Genomic DNA, 15023 nt, shown 5'->3' on the forward strand with positions numbered 1-15023 from the left:
CATTCAGGAAGGACATGCAGACCTTCCTCTGTCCCCTTGGAAGCAGGAATTAAGTCTCCCGTGTGAAAGGTACTTTCCCTATACCAGGAGGTAACAAGACATCCTTAGAACCATAGATGGGGAATTTACAGCTTAGTAAACTGCATAAACAACACTTGTTACTTTTTTACTAATTTTCTGCCCCAGCCCAAATTCTGTTTAGAATTCCTTACAAATTGAAACTTCCAAACACAGTTTCTTGGTCCTGTCCACTACTCACAGATTTTTTTTTTCTCTTTATCTAAAGTGTATAAAAACTACCTGCTTTGGTCATTTCTTTGGGTCTCAATTTCACTATTGGGCTCTGTGCACGTCATAAAACTTTTAGTTTTTTTCTCCTGTGAATCTCTCTCCAGTAAATTTAAATCTTAGTCCAGCTGGAAGGCCTTGAAGGATGGAAAACAGTTTTCTCTCCCTTTAGCAGTAACCTTGGGCTTCGCACTCTGTGCTGACAGCTCAGAGCTTGGAACCTGCTTCAGATTCTGTCTCTCTCTCTCTCTCTGCCCCTCCCCTGCTGGTGCAGTCTCTCTCTCTCTCTCTCTCTGTCTCAAAAAGAAATAAAAACATTAACTTTTTTTTAAAAAAACATTGGCCTTAGCAATATTTTTCCGGATCAGTGTCCTTAGGCAAGGTAAAACAAAAACAAAAATGGACTATGAGATTACATTAACATAAGCTTTTGCACAATTATGGAAACCATCATACTGTTGTTTCTTTTTTTTTAAATTTTTTAATGTTTATTATTTTTGAGAGAGAAAGAGAGACAGAGAGCAAGCAGGGGAGGGGCAGAGAGAGGGAGACCTAGAATCAGAAGCAGGCTCCAGGCTCTGAGCTGTCAGCATAGAGCCTGGCAGGGCTCGAAATCACAGACTGTGAGATTATGACCTGAGCCGAAGTTGGCCGCTCAACTGACTGAGCCACCCGGGCGCCCCAATCCTACTGTTGTTTCTAAGTATCTGGTAAAGAGGTATAGACAGAGGCAGGCCTCAATTTTAGTTTTCTGGAATTCTTTCATAAGTCAGCTGGAAAACATTGTTAACATAGCAAGGTGTGCATTATAGTGGAGATGGGGGGGTTGCAACCTCTGAGATATGTCAATAATATGAAACAAAGTAAAATAATTCCTTTTATTAATATTTTATTTCATTTTTTAAAGTAATCTCTACACCCAACCTCGGGCTCCAGCTTTTGACGCCAATATCAACAGTCATATGCTCTACCAACTGAGCCAGGCAGGTGCCCCTAAAAAAACAATTTCAAACAAAGTTTCGCCCACATAACAAACGTGGAAGTGTTAGGTGAGAATTATGCCTTGCAGAGACCATATTCAAATTTTAGCATCTACCAAATGCACTAGTGAATATCCTATTGAGGAATTTCTAAAACCTGAGATTTTTGTCGTCATTTTGATGTTCCTGTTCTGAAGACACTGTATGGAATTTGTCTTTGGTAGGGGATGACTCTGGCTCAGGCTGGATTCTTACATGTGGTCATTCCAAAAACATTTTCATTGGCTCAGTCAGTGATGACTGATTGGTGGGTCAATGGATCAAGGGAGGATTGTTTGTGACCATAGAAAACCCTAAATTGTATCAAAGGATAATTTGGAAAAAAAAAATAGAATAAGGAGAAAATAAAGCAGAAAAGGAAAACTCAGAGTGGGTTTATTAGCCTTGCTGCAGAGAGTGTGAGTAGGTTTGAGACGGAAAGGTCGAGCACAGGTGGACCCGGGGAGGCCAGACAGGCAGCTGGACAAAGCGGGCCCTGGAGACCAGGCACGGGGCTCCCAGGCAGGTCTGGCCAGGGCTTGGGAGGCCCGGGCCTCTCTGCTTTGTCAGGCCGGCAAAGCGAAGCTCAGGAAAAGAAACCCTTCAGTTTGGTGAATTTGGCTGAGTTGATTTCCGCCCCCCGGGCTCGCCTAGTGCTCTCTCAATGGAGTTCTGAAGGGAAAAGGAGCCACAGGAAACAAATCAGAAAAAAGACATCGTGTTCTCCTCCGTCTCCAAACTCGACGCATGAATTCTTGAAGAAAAATTTCCCCCTTTTTATTAAGATACAGTTGATACGCAGCCCTGTATAAGTTTAAGGGGTTCAGTCACATAATAATGTGACTTACATACGTCATGAGGTGATTACCACGATAAGTTAGTCACCATCCAGCATCTCCTATAGATGCAAACAAAGAAAAAGGAACAAGGTTCTTTTCTTTGTAATGACAACTCTTAGGACTGACCCTCTTAACAGTTTCCATATATTCCCTACAGCACGGTTGCCTATAAGCATGTCGTATATTAATTATATCCTCAGTGTGGTAGACTCCCCTCCCTAAGGAGAGAGAAAAAAAGCAAGAAAAAACTTCAAGGTAACCTGGCTATGCGCCTACGTGACAACATCCCTCATGACCTTGTAAACTGAGATCACTTAATCAGACTGCGTGTTTGTGTGTGTTACCATATATGGGAGACAAAGAAATAGAAAATGTATAAAAAACTATGCCATGTGACATTTGGTTCTCAGTTCTTCTGGTACGAACCCAACTGAGCAGTACCAGCACGAATAAAGTTGCTTCCTGGAAATTAAAAACCTCTGCGTCATGACTCTCTGGGCGAGAACGCCACTACATTAGTTGGCAGCTTGTGTCCGGGATTTGGAGATGGTGCATTTCCACTTCCTTTGCCACCGAGGTAGAGCCTGAGAGCCGGGAGAAGCGACCTCGACTGGCGCCAATGGACCACTTGATCCGTAGGAGATTAGCCTATCCCGGTGTGCAGGGGTGAGGGCCCCGTGTGCACCAATGGAACCCGTGAGGCCCAGGAACCAGCTTAAGGAGCGCCACCCATCAGACTGGTAAGAACCCAGGTTCGTTTTGGCAGACCTGCCCCTAAGAGGCAGAAGGGGAGCCTAATCACCTCCAAGTTGCCCTAGTAGTTCTACAAGGGACGAGGAACGACGCTGCAACTCTAAGGCGCTGAATGTAGGGCGGTGGGTTGGAGTCATTATGTGAATGTGTGTGAATGAGATGGACAGCTTCCAACCTGACCAAGGGCTGAAGCCAGTGTTGAGTCCTGATCCACAGTTCCGTGGAGACCTCATACAGCTTAAGGCAGCATCAGGCTTCCTCGGGAGTCTGATCCGGGTCAGGGGTTGGTACTGAACCCGCCAATGCCAAGAGGCTCCTGAAATATCTCCGAGAGGAGACTGTCTGGAGACAGACAAAGCCATGTACGTCCTCTCCAAATTAGCCCCCTTCCCCCCTTTTCCTCTCTTGTGCATGAAAGTTGTCCGTCAGGGGGAGGAAATGGGTGGAAAGGAGAGTAAATCGGCTCCCCTAGAGTGTCTGTTGAGAAAATTCGAAAAGGGATATTCAGGAGATTATGGTGTGAAATTAACTCCTGAAAAGCTCTGGACGTTCTGTGAAATTGATTGGCCATCATTTGGGGTGGGCTGGCCCTCCGAGGGCTCACTTGAGAAGGAACTAGTTTGCTAAGCGTTCAGGGTCATTGCGGGAGACCCTGGCCACCCTGACCAATTTCCTTACATTGACTGTTGGCAAGACCTGGTCCTATCCCTGCTGCCTTGGCTGAAAGTCTGTATCACAGAGAGCTGTCAAGTTATGATGGCTCGCATTGCAGCTTCCTCCAAATACAGGCCAGCAACTAAAAGGCCCGAATCTGTTAGGAAAAGGTTAAATATCTTGGCTTCCACCTGTCTCAGGGGCAGCACCAACTCAGCCCAGAGAGGAAGTAGGCCATCTGCTCGATCCCGGCCCCGACAACCCGATGCCAGGTTCGAGATTTTCTCGGGGTCGCAGGTGTCTGTAGAATCTATATACTCAACTTTTCAGTCCTCATGAAACCCCTCTATGAGGCTACAAAGCGGGGAGAGAGGGAACCCTCGATGTGGGAGTCAGTACAGCAAAAGGCCTTCGAGGAAATATAGTGAGCCCTCACTAATATTCCTGGTTTGGGGCTCCCAGACACGACTAAGCCTTTCTTTCTGTACGTCCATGAGTGCACTGGTATTGCAGTGGGAGTCCTAACTCAGATGTCATGGCATGGCCCGGTGGCATATCTCTCCGAGCAGCTTGACTCCGTGGCCCAAGGCTGGCCACCCTGCCTATGGGCACTTGCGGCCACGGCCCTCTTAGTGTCTGAGGCTGACGAGTTAACTATGGGACGAGAATGGACAGTCCGAATGACACATCCAGTACTGACATTAATGGAGTACAAGGGACAATACTGGCCACCCAACGCCGGGATGGTCAGATATCAGGAATGCTACGTGAGAACCCGCACATTCCCCTGGAAGCAGGGCCGACCCTGAGCCCTGCGACCCTGCTGCCCGTCGGGCCCGGCCAGCCAGACCCTGACTGCATTGAAGTCACGGATGAGGTGTCCTCCAGCCGAGCAGACTCGAGGGGCCAGCCTCTCGAGGACCCCGGCGCCGAGTGTTTCGCCCACAGTAGCAGTTTTGTGAAAGAGGGAGAACGCCGTGCAGGGAACTCCGTGGTGACGCCGAATTCCGTCACTGAGGCCACGCCCCTCCCCCAAGGGACTTGAACACAGAAGGCAGAGCTCATCACGCTAAGCTGCGCCCTCCAACTGGCGGCAGGGACGCGTGTTAATATACACGCAGACTCTATGCCTTCACCCCCCTCCACGTGCATGCGGCTTTATAGAAAGAGAAGGGTCTAATAAACTCAGGCGGAAAAGACGTAAACTATGGTAAGGAAATCCTGGGACTCTTGGACGCTCCGTGGGCCCCTAAAAGGGTGGCAGTCATGCATTGCCGGGGACATCGAAGGGGAAACACCACGGCTGCACGGGGGCACCGTAAGGCAGACCGAGAGGCAAAGCTCGCGGCCTCCAAAGGACCGGCGGGATCGGCGCCTTTACCCGCCGCGCTGTTCCCCAACCCGCTGGCACAATGGGACCCGAATTACTCACACCACGAAAGTACCTGGTTTAGGACTGAAAATGGAAGCTGCCTCCCGGGTGGATGGTGGAAATGCGAAGACGGCCGGGTAGCAATTCCTGAGGCCCGGGCCCCAACTCTCGTCCCGCAGTTCCATCAGGACGCCCGTGTGGGCCGGCCAGCCCTCGACACTAGTGAGCCGGCATCCCCCCCTCTCTCCGGCCCAGCCCCGGGGGGGATGGGAGCAATGTGAAACGTGTGCCCGGAATGGCCCACGTCAGGGACCCAAGGCCGCCCCCGGGGTGCAGAGCGGCGGGGAGCCCCACTTGAAAGCGCGATGGTGGACTTCACTGAGCTTCCCCGGGGCCGAGGCCCCAATACCCGTCGGCGCTCGTGTGCGCTTTCTCGGGCTGGGTGGCAGCCTTCCCGGCTCGCACACAAGAGGCACAAGAAGCGGCCGGACTACTTCCAAAGGAAATGATCCCACGGTTTGGGATCCCTGTCGCCGTGGGATCCCGTGACAGGCCAGCATTCGTGGCTGAGGGGGTGCGGCTGGTGGCAAAGGGGTTAAAGATCACCTGGAGGTGACATGCTGCGTGCGGACCCCAGAGCTCCGGGAAGGGGGAATGAGTGAGCTGAACCCTGAAGCTGCAGTTAAGTAAACCGTGTCAGGAAACCCACCTGCACTGGGACCAGGTGTGGCCAATGTCCTTGTTAAGAATCGGGCGCAGCCCCGCGAAGACTGGGTTCTCTCTTTATGAATTCCTTTATGGGCGCCCTCCCCCCATTATCAAGGGCATAGGGGGGATTTAAATGAGATAGGCAGTCTAACCCTGAGGCGGCAGATGCGGGCCCTCGGCTCTACTGTAACCACCCTGCACCGATGGGTAAAAGAGCATTCGCCTGTGAGTCTGACCACAGGTGCTCACTCCTTTGAGCCAGGAGATGCCATATGGGTAAAGCAGTGGAATGTTCAACCACTCAAACACCCCTGGAGGGGCCCGTTCACTGTCATTTTGTCCACCCCTACTGCAGTAAAGGTGGCTGAGGTGGGTCCCCAGATTCACCACAGCAGAGTCAAAGCCGGCATCTCGAAATTGGGAGTGCGTTCCTGATCCATGGGTGTCGTGCAAGCTGACCGTATGGAAGAAGCAATCTGCAGCTCCAGAGGCCTGGGGACACTGCAGCCCTGCTTCAGTCACTCCGGAAGCTGACTAATCTACACATGGCAGAAGCTTGGGGAATCGCCGGTCCGGTGAAATAAACGGACTGTCCTTGTTGTCCGTATCTGCCTTCTTACTGTGATGCGCTGCCACCCCTTGTCTCTCACTGTTATTGCAATTTTTGCCCTACCTCTTGCTATCGGGTTGGCAGAGATTGCCCCAGCCAGCTGGAAATGTGGTGAGAGGTTTCTGTTAGCGTTGTCTCTCCTCTGGTGGGTAGGATGTTTTGTTGGTATTAGTTGCTTTTAATCTGGACCCCGTTGGTATCGTCATGTGACCCATGTATTCGCATAACCAGGTCAGGCCAGGGAGTCACCTGGACCTTACTATACCGTACCCACTTCTCATGCCAGGGAAAGACCTTGGGGACCTGCAGACACAATAAGACCACCTATGCTATCTGCCAGTGGGGGAGTCAATATACTTGCTTTGACCCGCAGGACTCCCCAAATGAAGATTGATTAAAAGTCCGATCCTACCGGGATGGAGGGGGGGCTTGATCAACCAGACACAAATCACTGACCCCAAACGTCCGGTGTCAATACTGTTTGATGTATGTGCAGTTATAGGTATTGGCCCAGAGGCATTTGTTATGCGAGAAAAGCAGGCACTTATCACGGAGGGCCCGAGGACTCTTTTTTTTTTTTAATTTTTTTAACCTTTATTTATTTTTGAGACAGAGAGAGACAGAGCATGAACGGGGGAGGGTCAGAGAGAGAGAGGGAGACACAGAATCTGAAACAGGCTCCAGGCTCTGAGCCGTCAGCACAGAGCCCGACGCGGGGCTTGAACTCACGAACCGCGAGATCATGACCTGAGCCGAAGTCGGATGCTTAACCGACTGAGCCACCCAGGCGCCCCCCGAGGACTCTTGATATACCGTTTGGAGGCTTAGATTGGGAGCGAAAATACCGACTCAATGACAAGTACGTAATGTGAGGAAAAGGGCTTATGTGCCTATACATCTAAGTTTTTATGCATCAGTTGGAACTGTGTTTCATGGGCTGCTTGGGGGAAAAAAAAGGCACAACAGCACTCGTTCAGAAGGGGACACTACATCAGGTTGTCAATCAAAAGCCTGGAACCCTGGCCACCTGGGTGGCTCAGTTGGTTAAGCGTCTGACTTCGGCTCAGGTCCCGATCTCGCGGTTGGTGAGTTCGAGCCCTGCATCGGGCTCTGTGCTGACAGCCCGGAGCCCGGAGCCTGCTTTGGATTCTGTTTCTCCTCGTCTCTCTCTGCCCTTCCCCCGCTCGTGTTCTGTCTCTGTCTCTGTCTCTCTCTCTCTCAAAAATAAACATTTAAAAAAAAGCCTGTAACCCTGTTAATTTCACCATCATTAACCCAGAAGGCTACAAGTGGCAATGGGGCACCCGAATTGGCATCCGAATCTATGGGCGAGACAGAGACCCAGGGACTGTGCTGTATTTCAAGAGGGTCACTACCACCCATCTGGCCACGTCCCATCAAGTCTTCCACTCCTTCTATGAAGAAATAAGTAGTCCCCCTCCCATTTCAGTCCCAGCAGGGAACTGGTTTCTAGCCCTGCAGAGACTATAGCCCAGACCCTAAAGATCTCTTCATGCTATGTATGTGGGGGAACCAGCGTGGGGGATCCATGGTCAGGGGAGGCCAGGGAATTAGATCCCCTGAGCCTTATAATGGAACAAAATACCCCAGTTCTACTACCAGGGTTTGGCTTCTCAAAACCTCAATCATTGGGAAGAACCGTCTTGCCCGATGGGGGAAAAAGTTCACCATCCCTGTTGGAAACTTATCATGCTGAAGCCAAAAGGTTTTATAATTCAATCACCTGGGAAACCCAATGGTGGGGGTCTCCGGGTCACCTCGAGCCAGACCTTCATCCCTTGTTTATCTTCTCTTATCTCCGAGAGGCCCGGGACAACATCGAATGGCAGGCCCCAGGTGGCCTATACTGCATATGTGGGAAAACAGCCTATACAGTACTCCCTTCAGGCTGGTCAGGGTCATGTGTGCTGGGGACTATCCGTCCATCTTTCTTCCTGCTCCCACTTGCAAGGGGAGAACATCTGGGAGTTCAAATGTATGGAGATAGGCTGAAAGAAAGCGGCATGTCCTACAAATTGGCAAATGGAAAGATGATGAATGGCCTCCTGAGCGTATAATCCAATATTATGGCCCTGTCAGCTGGGCAGAGGTTGGGTCCTGAGGCTACCGCACTCCCATTTACATGCTAAACCGCATCATCAGACTGCAAGCGGTTGTAGAATTTATAACCGATGAAACTGCCAGAGCTCTTAACTTGCTAGCCAAGGAGCAAACCAAAAAAGCGCAATGCTATCTATCAAAATCGCCTTGCCTTAGATTACCTGCTTGCTTCTGAGGGAGGTGTTTGTGGAAAATTTAACCTGAGCAACTGCTGCCTACAGATCCATGATGAAGGAAAAGTCATAGAGGAGATGACAGATCGGATGAGAAAGGTTGCTCGTGTCCTGTCCAGACCTGGGACGATTGGAACCCTGGGGAGTTATTTGGAGGATGGTTTTCAACTCTCGGGGGATTCAAAACCCTCATGTGTATTATCCTCTTGATTTTGGGAGCTTGCTTAATCCTACCTTGCCTCGCTCCCCTGGTCATATGGTCTGTCTCCAGTCTCATTGAGGCCATGGTTGAAAGAAAGATGGCCATGTGTGTAATGATGTTCTGGAAATATAAACCTCTAAACCAAGATGATGCTCTTTGATCCAAAATAGGGGAGTCTGAGCATCAAAGGGGGGGGGATGTGGTGGAGCCCCTCCCAAAGGAATGTGATGAAAACCTCAAGACAAGGGAGGGTAACCTGGCTATGTGCACCTATGTGACATTCCTCACGACTCTGTCACCTAGACCGCCCCATCAGACTGTATGTCTGTATATTACCATGTATGGGAGACAAAGAAGTAGAAATCGTATAAAAGGCTATACCCAGCTGTGCGCGGGGCTCAGTTTTTTGGGTACGAATCCACTGAGCCCAGGAATAAAGTTGCTTCCTGGAAAGAAAAGCCTCGGTGTCATGACTCTCTTTATGAACCTCAGTCCTGTTACAGACCCAGTCCTGACACCTCTGCTCTGGCCACTGGAAGAACCACATTCAGCTTTCCCACCTTGAGAGTGAAAGCCAGAAACTACTCAGCACAAACCCCTCGGTTAACCCTCACATCCGGTGAGACACACACGAACAAAGAGCAGTCTCTTTTGAAGCCCAGGCTGCCTGGAAGAAACAAACAACAACAACAAAAATGAATAGCTTTCCCGTAAGTGCATGGCATTTTTGTCACATCCACGATGTTTTTAAACTTGTCTTTCCTTCTTTCAGACGCCAGATGTATTAAGGCAGAGCGGTGGCTTGAGGCACAAGAAATAAGCAGAACATCGCTGTAGATAATAATTTACACTTCACCTAGGTTTGCAAAGAGAGAAGTCTTCATTAGTCCCCCCAATGAATAAACACCCCCCCAAATTTTCTCTTAATGTGCATTTCAAATATCCCAAAGGCATAGATCAGGAATGAATTATTCTGATATACGGAAATAACTCTGATTCATTAAAAAAAAAATCTTTAGAAACTGGCCACCAACAACTTCATCGACCTGAGATAGGTTGTTTTTGTAGATTTTAGGGTTTTTTCAGTTTTTTTTTTTAAGTAATCTCTACACCCTACATGGGACTTGAACTTACAACCCCGAGATCAAGATTTGCATGCTGTACAAACTGAGCCAGCCAGGCGCCCCCTGTGGATGTTAGTTTTGACTGAAAAGTTGTAAGTACAATAAGGAGTGCAGCAGATTCAGTAATTTTTACAGTAAATCTAATAGTTCTGGATGTAGTCCTGCTTTCTACTGTTCTCCACAGTAAACAACACATGCCAGCGAACTTTCAAAATTGGAAGGTTGATGGGTCAAATTAAGCAGGAAGAACTCATGAACTATTTGGGGGAAGTAACCTTTTTTGATTAACACTAGATTTATGTAACCTGGATCTTGATCAAACAAATATCATCAGTTAAATCAGAGGATTGTGTTGCAGAACAAGAAACCAGAGGCACCGTGAGAATGTCCTGAAGGAAAGGGACGGAGCAACAAGGAACTGAAAGCAGATTGGGAAGCTGCCGGGACTGCTCGTTCTCTCCAGAAGGACATTATATGGGCACCAGGCCTGGGGTAAGAATGTTTTGTCTGGCGCCAGATGTACTTGTGACCCGGTATGGAATACACTGCAGGTGCACGACCTGTCAAGATGCCAAATACTATTTGTACGTGCTTGCTGTTATCAGACAGTTTGCAAAAATGAAAGAGGCTTGAGCCAGGGGACCGGTGCTTCGGCTCCTGGAGAGTCCTAGCCCCCTGCTTTCCAATTCTCTTGTCACCGCACCTTTAGGACCTGTCTCACTACAGATTGAACTTGGAAGTAGCTGGCAATCAAAATTCTAAACAACTATTTTAACCACAAGTACTTAGAAACAAAGGGCCAGGAGGAAAGGGAGGGACCAGAAACAATTCTTTATCTCAATACAAGAGTGTGGCTGGCTCAGTCAATAGAGCATGTAACTCTTGATCTCCGGGTGGTGAGTTCGAGCTCCATGTTGGGTGTAGAGAGTACTTAAAAAAAAAAATCAATACAGGACTGCCTGGGTGGCCCAGTTGGTTGAGCGTCCGACTCTTGATTTCGGCTCAAGTCATGATCCCGGGGTCGTGGGATCAAGCCCCACATCAAGCTCGGCATTGAGTGTGGACCCTGCTTATGATTCTCTCTCTCTCTCCCTTTGCCCCTCTTCTCTGCTCATGCTCTCTTTCTCTCTCTAAAATAAAGGAAAAAAATCGATGTAAGAGAGTGGTCCCTCGGGGGCACCTGGCTGGCTCAACTGATAGAGCATATGACTCGATCTCAGGGTTGTGAGTTCAAGCCCCACCTTGCTTGTGGACCCTACATTTAAAAAAAAAAAGTCTGGTCCCTCAAACAGATATGAAACGTGACTTTTTAAAAAACACTTTTTAAAATGTTTTTTATTTATTTTTGAGAGAGAGAGCACGAGCAGGGGAGAGGCACACAGAGAGGGGGTCAGAGGATCTGAAGTGGGCTCCTTGTTGGCTGCAGTAAGTCCTATGCGGGGCTTGAACTCACAAACCGTGAGATCATGACCTGAGCCGAAGTCGGACGCTCAACCGACTGAGCCACCCAGGCGCCCTTGAAAAGTGACCTTTTAAATAAAGATAATGATTACTATAAATGTGTACAAAAGAGAGGAATGGAGTTTGTTCTCAGTGGTCTTCAGAAGAACAGAAGTACGTTTGCCAGAATTGAGGTGATGGGGTGTCGTGCTTATCATTGGGCGTCCTCGGAGCACACGCGTGGATGTGCTGACCTGCCATGCAGTCGTTTGGTGTTGATACGATACCTCTGGGAAACGCTGGCGTCCCGGAGGTGAAATAAGAGAGCTAAAATAGAATCCTCCACTGCATTTCCTGCTAGGTAAGCTAAACTTGGCCTCATTTGACCTGCTGTAGCCCACATGTGGCCTGGGCTTCTCAACGCCTGGAGCGGACACCTCGGGAGTCAGTTGCTATGGTAACATAGCCCTCATCCTAGGAATGCTGCGTGCCATTACCTTCATTGGGGTTCAGTGAGACTTCTGCTCACCCCCATTGAGCCCAGGCGGTAAGGTGTCCCAGCGAGAGCCGGTCCTTGCCTCGGCCACTTCCTCTCAACAGACTGGCACTTATTCTCCTTTGTGGAATATTCTCTCACCCAAGCTCGCTTTCATTTGGCAAGTGAGACAAATGTTCACAGGCCTTGTAGTAAAAGGTCAACACTGAGAACCAGTCTCATCATTTCACGCTGCTCTTCCAAAAAAAAAAAAAAAGGACCTCCTTGTCTTCTGGGGAACCCCCAGGTCAAGGAAGTCACAGTAGTCTCTCTGTTCTGTAAGGGACTTTTGCAGGCATCCAGTCCATTCCCTTCATATTACGGATGAGGGAACACAAGCCCAGAGCCGGGGGGTGGTCTACAAGACAGAGGCCGCAGAGTTCATCCCGCAGAAGTCCAGCCTCTAGGGAGCCATGCCCTCCCCTGGACCCAGAGCCTTCCAGGCATGGGCGTTGCTCACCCAGGTTGAGCGCTTCAGGACTTCGCACTACCTTCCTACACAGAACTCATCAAAGGGCTGCTAATTCTAGGTTTCTCCCTCAGTCTCAGCACTGAGCCACCCCTCACTTAAGGCAGGGAGTCCTGCTGTTCACTCTTGCTCACCCTTTGCATATAGATATGGTTTGATAGTTGTTTGCTTGTATTTGGAATCCGTGACTCCACGAGCCATTGGCTGTGCTCTGGGATCTGGATTGCTGGCCTAGGTTTAGAGCTTCCTCATCTTTCCGTCCCTCCCAGATATTGAGGACGAGTGTCCGCACACTCAGCATTAGTCCCTAGCATAGTTGGCCACCATCCTAAGGGCCTGGTGGGCAGCAGAGCACAGACAGACAAAAAACAAACGGAAACACACACTGGTAGTTGCCAGAGGGGCAACCGCACCTACTTCATATTACACTGTAGTTATCTAGGCTGATAGCTCTCTTCCTGGAGCAGGTCTTCTGTATAAATTCTATCTATCTATCTATCTATTATTTAGAGAGTGAGTGAGAGAGCAGGGGAGGGTCAGAGAGAGAGAGAGAGGGAGAGAGAGAATCCCAAGCAGGCTCCGCACTGTCAGCGCAGAGCCCAACATGGGGCTTGAACCCACACACCGTGAGATCATGACCTGAGCCAAAACCAAGAGTTGGTTGCTTAACCAGCTGAACCACCCAGGTTCAGCTAAATTCTTTTAGTCAGTTGGGGGCACCTGGCTTGTTCAGTGGTGGACCACATGACTCTTGATCTCGGGATTGTAACTCTGAGCCCATGTTGAGCGTAGAGATTATTTAAAAATAAAATCTTTTAAAAAAGAAATCCATTCATGGGGCGCCTGGGTGGCGCAGTCGGTTAAGCGTCCGACTTCAGCCAGGTCACGATCTCGCGGTCCGTGAGTTCGAGCCCCGCGTCGGGCTCTGGGCTGATGGCTCAGAGCCTGGAGCCTGTTTCAGATTCTGTGTCTCCCTCTCTCTCTGCCCCTCCCCCGTTCATGCTCTGTCTCTCTCTGTCCCAAAAAAATAAATAAATAAACGTTGAAAAAAAAATCCATTCAGACAATTAGGAGGCAAAAAAACGTGTGAGCTTTCTATTTCTTAAAAATACCAAAACAAGGGGCACCCGGGTAGCTCAGTTGGTTAAACATCTGACTTTTGATTTAGGCTCCAGTCATGATCTCACAGTTTGTGATTTCCAGCCCATCGATGGGCTCTGCTTGGACAGTGCGGAGCCTGTTTGGGATTCTCTCTCTCCACCCCTCTCCCACTGTCTCTCTCTCTCTCTCTCTCTCTCTCTCTCCGCCCCCCCCCAAACAAAACAAAACTAATCCACACTCCAATGAGACAGGTATGTGTATGGTGAGGGGGTCCGAATTGTGCTGCCCTACACAGCCAGACATAGAAGGGTAAAGGGAAACTTATTTTTCCTCCGCTTCAGCGCTCTGAGACAAGAGGATGTCCTTCTCCCTGGGGACCACCGTGGCAGGTAAAGGAGCCCACGGGGCGGAGACGGCAGGCTGAGGCTGAATGCTGAGGACACTGGGAGCAGTCACCTTAGTAAACGGCAAGCTTGTCTCTGCTGCTGTCACACTTGCCTCTGCTGTTGAAGACGACATCACTCTAGCCTCTGTCCCCACAGGGGTATGGAGGCCCCCCATCCTTGGGCTGAGCTGGCTAGTGCTCCCGGAAGTGACTAAAAGGCAGAGAGGTTGCTACTCCTGTCCCTCCCAGGACGGAGGCTGCCGTCCTCTGGAACAGGTGCTTCAAACGACCAGACACGCTGGGCTTTGTCCCCCACTGCTTCTCCCCAGGCAGACATCTGGTGAGGACACTGCCTGGAAAGAAGGTAGAGGCTTCAGCCTCTGGGGGAGATGAAGCCTCAGAGAAGCTCACCTGAGGAAGAGGACGGGCGTGCTCCCGGGGGAGGCGGCACAACACCTCCCTGATGGTGATGAGAAGTGACCCTCTGCTTTGCTGTAACCACCCACAGTAATAAGGACAGAAAAGGTAAAGTGGGAGGGCCAAGGAGGGACCAGCTGCCCTACACACACACACACACACACACACACACCTTGGCCCAGTCTTTCCCTAAGGGCCTAATCCAGGAACCGAGCGAGAAGGGGACTGCCGGCTACATGGAATGTATCTGCTGGGGCGTCAGCTCCACTTAACGGGGGCTGGAAGGAAACAACTGGCTGCCGGAGCACAGGAGACAAAAATCCCCAGTAGTGTGGGAGGTGGGGATTCCTCCCGGAGGAGGCTTCACCCTGGGTCACATACACCTGGGTGAGGTGGCGTTTCTGGTGTGGGTGGGGGGCTGCCCAACCGAAGGTGGGCCTCGTGCCGACCCAGGCCGACTCAACGGAAAACGTTAGCTGAGGCCTCCTCTCCCTGTCCCGTGTCAGTACGTGGTCCTTCGGCCGCATGGGTATGTGGTCTAAAAAAGCCAGCGCTTGGAGCCCAGTTTGGGGGGACCCAAGTTTACCGGAGGTCAAATCTGCATGAACAGAAGCCAAAGCACAAAGCAGGCCAACTGAGGTATGGGCTGGTTACGTAGTTCTAGTTAAATATTTCCAAGACTGATTTCATAAAATAACTCTCACTGTATTTGAAAAATATAGGGAGGATCCATTAATATTTTATGTACCCTAATACTGTATAATCTCACTTACATGTGGAATCTTAAAAAAAAAAAATCAAGGTCTTAGAAAA

At 49.8% G+C, this 15023-nt stretch overlaps 1 long non-coding RNA gene across 1 annotated transcript; it reads left to right on the plus strand.

Annotated features, from left to right (window-relative positions):
- The first annotated feature begins 8901 nt into the window (after positions 1 to 8901).
- Positions 8902 to 14113, plus strand: LOC124513892 (uncharacterized). The gene is made up of 3 exons (XR_006962548.1): positions 8902 to 9449; positions 10222 to 10355; positions 13750 to 14113. It is a non-coding gene; the product is annotated as an uncharacterized LOC124513892 (long non-coding RNA).
- The last annotated feature ends 910 nt before the right edge of the window (positions 14114 to 15023 follow it).

This window comes from Lynx rufus, unplaced genomic scaffold (assembly GCF_022079265.1).
Source record: "Lynx rufus isolate CCGP_SWC_20201006 ecotype Redwood Valley unplaced genomic scaffold, mLynRuf1.p SCAF_19, whole genome shotgun sequence".
Classification (NCBI taxonomy): Eukaryota; Metazoa; Chordata; class Mammalia; order Carnivora; family Felidae; genus Lynx; species Lynx rufus.